The sequence below is a fragment of the Uranotaenia lowii genome, chromosome 3, assembly GCF_029784155.1.
Source record: "Uranotaenia lowii strain MFRU-FL chromosome 3, ASM2978415v1, whole genome shotgun sequence".
NCBI lineage: Eukaryota > Metazoa > Arthropoda > Insecta > Diptera > Culicidae > Uranotaenia > Uranotaenia lowii.
In genome coordinates, this window is record NC_073693.1 from 135990801 (window position 1) to 136004108 (window position 13308).

The window sequence follows — 13308 nt, forward strand, 5'->3', positions numbered from 1 at the left end:
GCACCTGCCCAACCAATAAACCCATCTCTTCCATATTTTTTTTGAATTCTTGTCTTAGTATTCAATAAAATCAACTTTTCTTCTTCGATCCTCGCTTGCCTTTTTTTTATTGGCAGTTTGTAGCCAATGTGGAGAATCATTTAAAAAAATCTAGAATACTTGAGTGTAAAATTGATAGCTCAAACTTAAACGTTTCTGGATTTGCTGCTTTTTTTGACTAAATCATTGAATTCTTTGGATGATTTTCCACAAATGTAGCATCGCATAGTTGAGTCATTTCACGAGTGCGGAAGTATGCGGGTTTTTTTTTTCTTTTGTACATGGTTGCTGAAGTTATGAATTTTCATATGATGGTAAGTGTGTTGCTGGGACTTGCTGGGAATATAAACAAAAGCACATTAAAAAAAAATACTTTGAAAACAATTAACAAAATAAACGATTTTTAAAGCTTCCTCAACATTATCTGAATAATTTTTTTGCCTCCAAGTGTGCTTAAATTCAACATACTAACCTTCATTCAAATTCTTCATTTTAAAATTTGTTTTTAAGTCACTTCTGAAGCAAGTAATTACACTTTGAACTATGACGCACTTTTTATACGGTTTGAAGCAAAATTCCAGCTGATTAAAACATTGAAGTTACGAAAGCCACTATTGCTAGTAAACAAATCAAATGGCTGGCACATTGTGTCAAAAGTGTCGAAAAATCAAATAAACATAAAAATTAAAAATAATCGTTAAGTTTAAATTTTGATTTTTGGCCAGGTTTTTGGATGAAATACTCCTCTGTGCTACGCTTCGAAAGTTTTAGGATTTCGGGTCCAAATTTTCCCACTGTGCAATGATTGAGAATTAAAGTTATTCGATTACCTAAATTTTTAACCTACAAAATTCATTAGAAAAACAATTTTTAAGGTTGCTGTTAGAACCAATTTATTAAACCCTAATAATAGCAACTTGTAGAAGGGTAATTGAAGATTTTTTATGATCTCTCTCTAAATATATCACTTGCACCAGTCATCAACGTTTGTGCTCGAATGGAATTGCGTCAAGAGCAAACAATTTTGCACTTCACTAAGCCATAAAAAAGCCCGTACAGTTAAACATGACTGTTATTAGAAGTAGTTCTTATCGACCTTTTTATCTAATCAGAGTGTGATTCGCTGTTTAATAGATAAGCAGTCAAGGTCCGGTTATTGTACCATTTATTATTGGCTGCTCCAACATACACTCTCTAATGGTTTTTTCAGTTGAAGTTTGCAAATTTCATCGGCCATCCGGGTCGATGGAATGAATCTTTGTTTCTAGCCAATATCTTGGCCTACACGAATTTTCGATCTACAGCACTCATTTCTTTTTTATCAGTTCAATGATCGAACAACGACTCCACCCCAATCAAATTTGGCGGCAATGTCCGGCTGGCAGTCGTTATCAATGGCGCTCTTCTGATGACCCCATCAAGATTGGCAGCACTCGAGATGGATGGACGAAAGTTACGTGGCAACCGGACAACATCACATCCCATCCTCATCATCATTAGCGTCATTTTCGCAGGCAATGATCATCATTATTATTTCAGATAGTAGCTTTATAGTAGAGCATAGGAATGTTTCGGAAGTAAGTTTTGGGCGTGAATTTCCATGGAAGCCCAATTACGTACCTACTTTCATTGTTTCGGCAATACAGTTTTGGAAGTTTTTCACCTTTAGACGCCACGAGCCGGCGCGGTCGTTTGGAAGCTTGCAGGTATTTACACCTGTGTCCGAAGACGAAGACGCTAAGATTTTGAATCGACGGCACGAGTTTCTTGCTGTCGTTAAAAATGCTGCTTAATTGATCCAACGCTAGCTGCATTTCTTCGCTTTGTTTTTCATTGAATTCACGAGAAAGAGCTTTGTCTTTCTTGAAGCACTAAAAGCCCTACGAAGTTGTATAATCAAAAATGAAGCAATATTTTTGCTAGCTTAGCTTAGCTTAGTTGACTACTCCTACAACCTTAAAGTACAAACCGAAACGCAGAATTAAAAAAAAACAATATCTATGGCATTTTCAATAATCTCATGTTATAATTATAAAGCATAAATGTGTGTATTTCGAATCCCACAATAGCAGAACAATTTCTACCTCGCCAATGGTTGCTTCTCCGTGATTGATCAACGCCATCAACTTTGCGCAGGGCCAATAGAATGGAGCTTGGGATTAAAGTCTGTTTCACATAGAATCTGGTCGCATCTTTACATTTACTGCAACGCCTCTAGTTGTCGCAAATCTATTGACAGTGTTTTGATCCGGATGGTTTGTTTACTTAGTGGTGAAAATTTCATCAAGATTGAAGCAGTCAGTCAAAAGTTATCGACGATGGAACGCGAAAGTCGAGAGAAAATTCTGCACACTCACGTAGAGAAACCGACGTGGTCAGGGATAAAGATCGCGAAATTCCTGAAATATCCAAAATCGACTGTAAATTCGGTGCTGCAACGTTACCGGGAGACCCTTACGGTGCAAAGGTAATTCGATCAGTTCACAATAATCCTGGAATCTCCTTGCGTGATTTGGCGAAAAAGTTCAAGACGAACCACAGTACAGCTCGACGAATTTGTTTGCGAGAAGGCTTGCAGTCGTATCATGCAAGCAAACACCCCAACAGGACGCTGAAGCAAAACCTGGTTGCCAAAACCAGGACAAGGAAGTTGTACGAGAAAGTGTTGACCAAGTACAACGGATGCATTTTGATGGACGACGAAACTTACGTCAAAATGGATTTTGGACAAATACCCGGTAACAAATTTTACCCTGCGAAGCGTAAAGGGAATGTTGCGGGTAGATTCAAGTTTGTTTTCGCAGATAAATTTGCTCGTAAATTGATGATTTGACAAGGGATCTGTAGTTGTGGGAAGAAAATAAAGGTTTTCATCACTGGGGACACAATGAATGGAAATGTTTACTAAGAAGAATGTCTCCAGAAGAGGGTTTTGCCATTCATTCGGTCCCACAAAGGTCCGGTGAAGTTCTGGCCGGACCTGGCAAGCTGCCACTACAGCCGGGCTGTCGTTAAGTGGTATAAGGTGAACAAGATCGATTTTGTTGAATAAAAATTTCAATCCACCAAACTGTCCGAATTTTCGTCCCATCGAGTAATATTGGGCAATAGTTAAGGGCAATCTGAAGAAATGTGGCAGAACCATGAAAAAACTCGCTCAAATGGAAAAGTGGTGGAACAAGATGACGAATGAGGTTACCAGCAGTACTGTGCAGAAAATGATGGGTGATTTCACACCATGATGGGTGTTACTACCAAAACGTCCGTGGTCTTCGCACTAAAATAGAGGAGTTTTATTTGCAAACTATTGATTGTACCTATGATGTCATAATTTTGACTGAGACGGGACTGACTGACTCATTTAGTTCATCCCAATTGTTTGACAACGAGTATACAGTCTTTCGTTGCGATCGCAGTCCACGAAATAGCAGCAAAAAATCCTTCGGTGGAGTTTTGATTGCCGTAAAGCATGGTCATGTAAGTAATTTTGTCACAACGGAACATGGAAACGACTTAGAACAAGTTTGTGTTGCTGCCAATATCAACGGAAAAGATTGCTGTTATGTGCCGTATATATTCCACCCGATAAAAGCAGTTGTGTCCACTTTCTAGAGTCCCATGTGGCGACTATACGTGAACTGTGCAACCGAGCTTCTCCTGGCGAGTCTGTATTAGTTTGTAGCGACTATAATCAACCTCGATTGATATGGGAGGTCAATGATGAAGGCGCTGAACTGTTAACTGTGAATCCTCTTAGTGCTGCTGCCGCCACCTTGGTTGATGACATGAATTCGCTGGGTTTGATTCAGTTCAATGCAATCAAGAATCACCTTGGACGGACGCTGGATCTGGTCTTCGGCCCTAGTGAGGATGAAATTAAAATTAGCACTGCTCCCGATGTTTTGGTACCTGTAGATACGCACCACCCTCCCATCGTCTTCGATTTACCTGTTAGTTTGCTGGTCACAGAAGGCTCATCAAACCTTGAGAGTCACAACACATCGTTGAACTTCCGGAAGACTAATTTTATGCTGCTTTCACAACATTTGAATGGAATTGCATGGGACGCAATTTTTGGCAATTCATCTATTGATCTGATGACAGTTTCGTTTTGTAATGTGATTTGTCAGTGGTTGAATTCGTTTGTTCCCAAATTCAAACCACCTGTTTCACCCGCTTGGAGCACACCTACCTTGCGACAACTTCGCCGTGAAAGGAATGCCTGTTTACGAAAACTCCGAAAAAATCGAACTGAACACCAGCAAGCACGGTTTAGAACAGCAAGCACTGCCTACAGAAGACTCAATGCCTTACTCTACAAGAGCTATGTTTTGCGTTTACAATCTGGTTTACGCAGAAATTCCCGAAGTTTTTGGTCTTTCGTTAACTCCAAACGAAAATCTAGCTCCCTGCCGTCTTCAGTGTATTATAATGAAAGTGTTGCAAATTCCCCAGTTATGTGTTGCAATTTGTTTGTAGAACATTTTCGATCGATCTTTTTGGACACTATTTCATCTGAAAGCGAGTCAACTCTTCACGTTCCGGTTGATGCGATTGACTTTAACACGTTTACAGTACATCAGGAAGCTATCGAATCTGCGGCAAGGAAACTCAAAACGTCGTTTTCTTCTGGGCCCGATGGAATTCCTTCTGTTGTTTACTGTCGTTGCATTGAAGCTTTGTCATTGCCCTTAGCTCGAATCTTCAATCAATCGTTTCAGCAACGTAAGTTTCCTGATATATGGAAAAATTCGTTCATGTTTCCGGTCTTTAAGAATGGCGAATGTCGCAACGTGAAACAATATCGTGGCATTACCAGTTTGTCAGCAGGATCAAAGTTATTTGAAATTATTGTAAGTGATGCCCTTTTACGCGCATCATCACAGTATATAGCCATTGAACAGCACGGGTTCATGCCAGGCAGATCAGTTTCTTCGAATCTTTTGGAATACACATCTTTTTGTTTGAATCAGTTGGAAAATAAAAAACAAGTTGACGCGGTGTACACCGACATCAAAGCTGCATTCGACACAATTGATCATGGAATTCTACTAGCTAAGCTGGCTAAGCTTAGGCTGGCTAACAACATGATTGTTTGGCTGAATTCATTTCTTACTGCGCGATGCATAAGAATAAAGCTTGGCAATAGCATATCTTTTCCCTTCACGAATCAATCTGGCGTTCCTCAAGGAAGTAACTTGGGACCTCTATTGTTTGCACTATTCTTTAATGATCTAATTCTCAGCTTAGACGACGGAACCAAAATTGGATACGCTGATGATTTAAAAATATTTGTTCCCGTTGAAACCACTGCTGATTGCGTTCACCTTCAAGTGCTGTTGCATCGTTTCGGAGATTGGTGTAAACTCAACAAACTGTCCGTTAGTGTCTCGAAATGCACTGTCATAACATTCCATCGAGGTAAAACGCCACTTCTTTATGATTATAACATCGGCAACCAGATTTTGAACCGGATTTCGGAGGTAAATGACCTTGGAGTTATACTTGATTCGCAACTCACGTTCAACAGTCAACGCTCTTCAGTCATCAACAAAGCTAATCGTCAACTCGGATTCATCACCAAAGTGGCACGTGATTTCACAGATCCTCTATGCTTGAAGTCTCTGTACTGTGCCCTCGTCAGGTCAGTGATTGAACATGCTTCTATTGTCTGGGCTCCTTACCAGTTAAGTTGGATTCTGCGAATAGAGCATGTTCAGAAACGGTTTATCAGATTCGCCTTGAGACACCTGCCCTGGCGCCATCCCGAAGATCTTCCTGCTTATCCAGACCGATGTCAGCTCTTGGGTCTTGATACTCTTGGATGCCGCCGAAAGACTCAACAGGCCGCATACATCGCCAAAATAATGAATGGAGAAGTGCAATCGCCCAAGCTGCTAAGTTTGATAAACTTCAGTGCCCCATCGAGGAATCTACGATCTAATTCGTTACTCGCAAGTCAAATTCACCGAACTTCATACGGCTTCAACGAGCCACTAAGTGCAATGATGCGTTTGTTCCGGGATACTGAACATCTATACCAGTTTGGAGAGCCTACTAGTCGTTTTGTTCGTCGTATACGCCAATTAAGGTTTTTTAATTCAGTTTGACTTTGTTTTTAATATTCATTTAAACTTTAATGTTCGATGAATTAATAATAATAATAATAATAATTATAACAATAATAAAAAAAAAGTTCGAAAATTCATCCGAAAAGCTGACAAATGATTTTTATATATTTTTTTTTTCTTAAAGTGCAATAAAAACCCTACAAAATGACATATGGCACATGTCATTCTCAGTGCACAAAAATGGTGCTCTCTCTTAAAAAAAAATTGAAAAAAAAGGTCAATAACGGCGCCGGTCAAGTCCTAGTAATCAATAAGAGGGAGGAAGGCCTGTTAGTAGGATACTTTTTTGGATCAACAATCAACCTTCCAGTCCAGTATTCACAAAAGTTATTTTGAAAAACTCTGAAGCAGTGGTTTGTTCAGTATCTTCAGCTATAGAAACCGTATATATATGTACATACGTCTGCGAATATATTTTCAAGTATTTAAGGAAGGGCGTTTTGTTAGTAAGGGAAAGGCGCTGATCTGAAGAAGCTCAGGAAAAATAGATAACTAGAAGATTTCTTTTTCTCCATTCCTTCTATCATTATTATTTTCACAACGAAATTCTACTTCTACTCGTTTATTACTTTCTCCTAATAACTGTATTATAAAAGTTTCATAATATTTTTAGTTATTTACAGCTTTGATGATAAAAGCGAAAGCCGCCATCTTGAATTAATGATGGCGTCAAGAAACATTTTTTTTCCTACTATTCGGGCCCTTTCACTCAGTTCTCATATTGTAGAGATATAAGATCTATCAGAAACTCAACGCATCCCGCAAAGGCTTCGTGCCGCAAACCGAAAAGTGCCGGGATAAGGACGGAAGCATCCTGACGGACAATCGTGAGGTTATCAAAAGGTGGAAGCAGCACTTCGATGAACACCTGAACGGCGCACATGCAGGAGATCAAGACGGTGGGGGAGGATACATCGCAGGCGTAGTCAACGACGTAGAGGAGCCACTCCCAACGATGAGTGAAGTTAAGGAAGCCATTCGCCAGCTGAATAGAAACAAGTCGGCTGGGAAGGATGGCATCGCAGCTGAACTCATCAAAATGGGCCCGGACAGGTTGGCCGATTGCCTACACCGGTTGATAATCCGGATCTGGGACATAGAACAGCTACCGGAGGAGTGGAAGGAGGGGGTAATATGCCCCATCTACAAGAAGGGTGACAAATTGGACTGTGAGAACTATCGAGCGATCACTATCCTCAATGCCGCCTACAAAGTGTTGTCCCGAATTCTACTCCGCCGCCTAACGCCACAAGCAAACAGATTCGTGGGAAGTCATCAGGCCGGCTTCATGGAGGGACGGTCTACGACGGACCAGATATTCACATTACGGCAAATCCTCCAAAAATGCCGTGAACACCAGGTCCCTACGCACCATCTATTCATCGACTTCAAAGCCGCATACGACACGATCGACCGTAACGAGCTATGGAAAATCATGGCTTTTCCGAGAACGGCTTTTCCGGGAAGCTGATCAGACTGATCAAGGCGACGATGGATGGAACGCAGTGCTGTGTGCGGATCTCGGGTGAGTTGTCGAGTTCATTCGAATCGCGCAGGGGGCTTCGACAAGGTGATGGTCTATCCTGCATGATGATCAACGTGGCGCTAGAAGGTGTTATTCGACGAGTGGTGGGCGAAATGCGGGGCACGATTTTCAACAGATCCAGTCAACTTATCTGCTTTGCCGATGACATTGATATAGTCGGCAGATCATCTGTGGCGGTGGAGGAGATCTACCGCAAACTGAAACGCGAAGCAGGAAGGATTGGGTTGATGATTAATACGTCCAAGACGAAGTACATGCTGGCCTGCGGACCCGAGACCGACCGAATCCGCTTGTCCAGTAATAACAAGGTCACGATCGCCGGCGACGAGCTGGAGATAGTCGAAGACTTTGTCTATCTCGGCTCACTGGTGACCGCAGACAATGACACCAGCCGTGAGATCCGGAGGCGAATTATCAGCGGAAGTCGTGCCTACTATGGACTCCACAAGCAACTGCGGTCGAGAAGACTTAGCCCTCGCACGTAGTGTAACCTGTATATGACGCTTATTAGACTGGTTGTTCTCTACGGGCACGAGACATGGATATTGCTCGAGGAGGACCTGCGTACACTCAGTATTCAAGCGACGAGTGTTAAGAACCATTTTTGGCGGCATACAGGAGAACGGAGTGTGGCGGCGAACCCAGTATCCAGAAGGTGGTGAAAGCTGGCCGGATACGCTGGGAGGGACATGTTGCGAGTATGCCGGACGACTGTCCTGCAAAACAGGTGTTCGCTCCGAATTCGGTCGGAACAAGACGAGCGGGGGCGCAACGAGCGAGGTGGTTGGACCAAGTGGAGCGTGATCTGGCGAACGTGGGGTGCCCGAGGAATTGGAGAACGGTTGCCATGGACCGAGTGAATTTTAAGAATTATGTTCGTCAAGTTATGTCGTGAGACGGAATACTATGTAAATAAAAAATAATAAATAAAAAATTTCCTGGGCTTTCAGGGTGCGTCCATAAAAAAAGTCATAACGCAAAATTAAATATTTTAAGAATTTATTAAGAGCTCCCGAAGAAATTGTACTATTTGGATGCACCCGAATAAAGTTCCAACTTTCAATAGTGTCATACTGACATTCAAGAGCGGATTAGAGTTAAAAGAACTTATAAATTTTATTACGATTTTAAGGGAAACCTTTCAAAAGAATACCTCAAGTCACATGGATTGGATATGGATATGGATTGTTGATTGGACATAAAAATTTTCATCAAAAATGAGCTAGTTAAATTTAGTTTTCACTGCCTTCCACTTCACGTACTTGTCGTGTTTTGTTAATACGTATTTTACACCTTTTCAGAAGATTCTTCTCAAGTTGGATTATTCGTCTAAATAATATATGTTCTGGCGATTAGATATAGAAGCACAACACTAGGTACAAATTAGTTGCAATGGGAAATTTGTTTACGTTTTCCACAAACACCCAACAACGGCACGATACTAAGCTAAATGTGTATAGAGAGCGTCTCCAGTCTACATAGAAAAACACGAAAAAGATACCTATCTACTTATCTATCTATAGCGCTACTAGCTTGTATTTGCTGTTTGATTGCTCTCGTTGATCAAACACGTGGTGAAATTTGTAAGTGCCTTCTTATAATTTGAAACAGATTGCTCGATACCATCCCCTGACGTTTTAATACCAGCGAACTGCCACATTGCTGATTTTATTTCTTTTTTGGCTTTAAATTCAGAGAACATCTGGAGTGCTTACTAATCGTTCGAAAAGAAATGACGATGAAATCACTTAAGATTTTGGAAACAAGTATTAATATTATTTAATTAGTTCTGTAGCCATGTCTCAATTCAGAACTAAGAATAATTTGTAAAAAAAAATCAGAATTAATAATTACAAGTAAGAGATTGAAAGTGTATTTTTTGCTTTCACTGGGATTGCCAAATGGACTTCCTTAACAACAAACTCCAACCCATACCGGACGATTGATTTATAGTATTCATAAATGACTACCAACGACCACTTGGTATCCCGGTGCGAATCGTTTAAGCTTCTCAGCGCTCGTCAATTCCTTCACCAAGGTACCAAACAATGCTCCATCCAACCAGTTCAGTGAGGGGGGAATCCTTATCAATCGTTTGTTTGGCCGGCGCACATTTTACACATTCACGAAATAAGTGTTTGGAAAGTCCGACGAGGAGCGCTGCCAAATGACTGGTTAAAATACACATGGATGGAACCAGAGCACCGACAACAGACTTTGAAGGGTATGTAATCCGATTAAAAATATGAACTCCATAGAAATTCACTCCGTTGAATGCGGAAAAGTTCCACAGGAAATAATTCCCCGGAAAAAAGAAGTAATACGAAGACACAAGCAACGATATTATGGTAAATATAACAGCACATACCTTACAGGCACGAACTAAACGGATAACAACACACGGTTTAGCTTCATTTAAATATTGCTTTTGATGGCACACACATCATACACACTTTCCCGCCGTTGATGATGCCGGTTTCCGAAATTTGGCGCACAAAATTCAAATCCCACAAAAATTGACTCGTCACTTTACGGGTAATCCGTTTCAGTTCGTTGTAACGTCTTTTTTGCGTTCGAATATTAATTGCACTGAGCGCGCTCCGCTTCTGATTCACCACGCCAAACTAAACCACGCCGCACCGACACAAATGAAAAACCTGTGCACCGTCCAGGCCTTCGACATAAACTGCAACAAACAAACGTGCGCTCCCATCGTCCCGGCATACCCATTTGCTAGAGTTAGCGAGCTGCTAGCTGCTGGTGCATGAACACTTGTCCGAATTGAATTTGAAAACAAAAATCCGCTTCTCCCCCAGTTGCGATGTGATACTGTTGTACCTAGGTACCTTCTCTACTTGCTTTGGGCAGATGCGTCGGGTGAAGATGAGTTAGGTGGGAGTCGATTGTTGGTATTCTAGAAGTTACATTACATTTACCATATGAATGCGAAAATTTTTAGTATTCGGTTTTGGGGGTTTCATGATTTTTAATGATCTTTTTTTTTGTTTGCTAATTTAGCTTTAACATTCATGCAATGCTACGAACTCTTGTAAATAAAATTATTTAACAAAAGTTTAAGGATCTGGCGCAAAAGAAAATTACAACTTGAAATACTTTTTATTAAACCTTGAAAAAAACGTGAAACGATTGATTTATTTTATTTATTGGAACAGTTTAGTTTTACATTAAACTTTACGTTAATGTTTATTTGAGTTTGAGATGTCTAAGCAAACCGACGAGTGTGTAGAATAAGAAATGAAAAGTATTATGAAATAGTTTTTTGAATTGTTGTGCATTAGAGTGCCCCAAATGACCCGACATTTGAAAAAGTTATGCACTGTAGGCTTAAATTGATCATAGGCCTAGTACAAGGTCTCATGAGCGACCCCTTCCCGTGATCCAATCTGGCCCAAATTTGGCATGAGATTTTGTGTTAGGCCTATGATCAATTTAACCTTTCAAAGCCGATCGCTAAATATCCTTTTCGGGGAAATTTGAATTGTGGTTTAATTTCGTTCTCCTGGCTGAAAATGTTAACCGATTTTGATGATATTATATTCAATGTGTAGGTAATTTATTCTAATTACTCAACATTATTTGAAACTGGTTCAGAAAGTAAAAAGTCCGAAAAATGAATTTTATTTTTATAGTACTCATAACTTCTGACAGCTTTTCTGTATTCAACTTTTTCATTGATGTTTGAAATCGTCAAGAATCCATCTTTCTGACAATGTATAGATATGTTGGGATCTAATGAAAGTTTTGACCGCTATGACAGATCATTCTTCAGAAAAAAATCTTACTTTCAAAAAACGACATAAAATTTTAGCTTTACTAAGCTGTATTTCATTTCCCAATAAACCGATTTTCAAAACTCAAATTTCAATTTTTTGGCGTTAATTTGATAATCATTTTCATAGAACATACTTGGTGTGTGAAACTAGTAGTTCATCAGTATATTGGATTGATGATACAGATGTTTGAAATGTGCGCTTCGGGTCCTATTGACCCGAACAGCTTTGGTGGGTTAAGCCTGCAGCGCATAACATTTCACAAGCTGGAAATTTCTCATACAAATTTGGGGCAGTCTATTGTGCATTCGTAAACAATTTTGAGGGGAAAATAATATATGGTTCATAACGGTTTATAACAATAAATTTCTGTCTGTCTGTCTGTCAGTTCCCTACTTGGAAACTACTGAGTTCGAATGTATTTCATGTTTTTTTTATTGATTTTAAATGCTGGAATTGGGTTTTGTAAGATTTCTAATACTTTCGAAAAAAAAAAGTTACAAAATCGAAAAAAGAACCGTGATAAAATCGAGCGTGAATATGACGAGTATTGAAAAAATTGAACAGTGATAAAATCGAAAAACTACTGTATTACTTGTTCGTCTTGGAAATTAATGTTGGTTGTACAAAATTCAAGGTCATCAATGATATTTGAGAACTAACTATCAGATTGTATAACGAAGATTTTTCTTAACCAGATCTAAAGGATTGCCACACACAAAATTGTCTCGCAAATTCGAGTTTTCATCCAATTGCCATCAAATTTTCAGGGATTGAAAAATAATTATTAAACTTCATTGTACCATTTAACTCGTATTTTATTTACAGTCCGTACGCACCGAACCGAGGATTGCCGTGGAATCCTTCAACATTGGAGCATCTGAACGACCTTGACTTGGCTGACGATATTGTTTTGCTCGCCCAAACGCAACCGGATATGCAGAGCAAACTCGACGACCTCACCGAAAGTTCCAAGGCAGCAGGTCTCAAAGTTAATGTCGGAAAGACCAAGTCGATGGAGATCAACACACAGGAAATCCCTCCAGTTTCATGGTAGCTGGGCAACAAGTTGAGAAAGTGGAGTGCTTCCAGTATCTTGGTAGCCAGATAACGCCTGATGGTGGTACCAGGAAAGACATCGAAACCCGGATCAGAAAGGCCCGATTTGCGTTTGCGAGTCTCCGAAACATCTGGCGATCACGCCAGATCTCTTTACGAACAAAAATCCGAATCTTCAACTCAAACGTCAAATCCGTATTGCTGTACGGGTGCGAAACTTGGTGCGCATATGCGGTGACGACGCGAAAACTGCAAGTATTTGTAAACCGCTGCCTGCGGAATATCATCCGCGCTTGGTGACCTGGCAACTGGATCTCGAATGAGGAATTACATCGCCGGTGTCATCAAAGGGCGCTAGAAATCGAGATTCGGGAACGTAAGTGGAGATGGATTGGGGACACGCTGCGAAAAGATGAAAACGAGATTTGCAGAGAGGCGCTAGATTGGAATCCAGAAGGTCATCGAAGAAGAGGCAGGCCCAGAAACTCGTGGCGGCGAAGCCTAGCCGCTGAAATCCGAACTGTCGACGAGAATCTTGACTGGGACCAGGTGAAAACACTGGCTCCGGATCGTCAACAGTGGAGGTCTTTTACCCAGCCCTATGCACCGGAGGATCGGCGCGGGAACATTAAGTAAGTAAGTAAGTACGCAAATGCCTACCTTGGCCTTAACCCCGGGGCCATAAGATTCTGCAACCGTTTTTGCCTTTCTTTCAGAAAGGTATAGTTATCGGTCGATTTGT

The 13308-nt window shown here is 40.6% G+C and overlaps 1 protein-coding gene across 1 annotated transcript in view; it reads right to left on the reverse strand.

Moving 5' to 3' along the window:
* The window catches only part of LOC129754498 (uncharacterized), a 59424-nt gene extending 48964 nt beyond the window's left edge, over window positions 1–10460 (reverse strand). Inside the window, exon 1 of the mRNA XM_055750610.1 lies at window positions 10085–10460. The gene's annotated coding sequence lies outside the window, so the exon portion shown is untranslated. The remainder of the gene's footprint in view (window positions 1–10084) is intronic.
* Window positions 10461–13308: the final 2848 nt, after the last annotated feature.